This window comes from Myotis davidii, unplaced genomic scaffold (assembly GCF_000327345.1).
Source record: "Myotis davidii unplaced genomic scaffold, ASM32734v1 scaffold765, whole genome shotgun sequence".
In the NCBI taxonomy this organism is placed as follows: Eukaryota; Metazoa; Chordata; class Mammalia; order Chiroptera; family Vespertilionidae; genus Myotis; species Myotis davidii.
This window is the reverse complement of record NW_006296056.1, coordinates 516,013-516,555: the sequence shown is the minus strand read 5'-3', so window position 1 is coordinate 516,555 and position 543 is coordinate 516,013.

The following is a 543-nucleotide window of genomic DNA, read 5'->3' as shown; positions in this document are numbered from 1 at the left end:
CGCCACCCCATGCATTAATCCTGTGGCTAAATTGTGAGGCAGCTTTTAATCTGTTCCTGGAAGAGGGCTCACCAGTGGGTAAACACCGGGCAGTCCTCCTGGAGGCGTGCTGCTTGAGGAGGCCTCAGAGTTTGATTTGTGCTCGGGAGTCTGAGCGTGTAGCTGGGCTCCTGCGGAAGCCTCATGAAAGATGCATTTCACCAGGCAGTTCCAGGGGAGAGACCGGTTTCATTTACAGCACAACAAATCCAAATATTGGCATATCTGTAAATCCAAACGTAGGGATTTCAAGGGGAAAAAAATCTAGATTCTAAGAATCTTATTTGGTACTAGGGGCCCGGTACACGAAATTCGTGTACTGGGTAGGGTTGAGGGGGAGTGTCCCTCAGCCCAGCCTGCCCCCTCTCACATACTGGGAGCCCTCAGGCATTGACCCCCATCAATCTCCAATCGCAGGATCAGCCCCTTGCCCAGGCCTGACACCTCTGCCAGAGGCGTCAGGCCTGGGCCGGGGACCCCCAGCCCCCTCCGACTGCTGGCTCC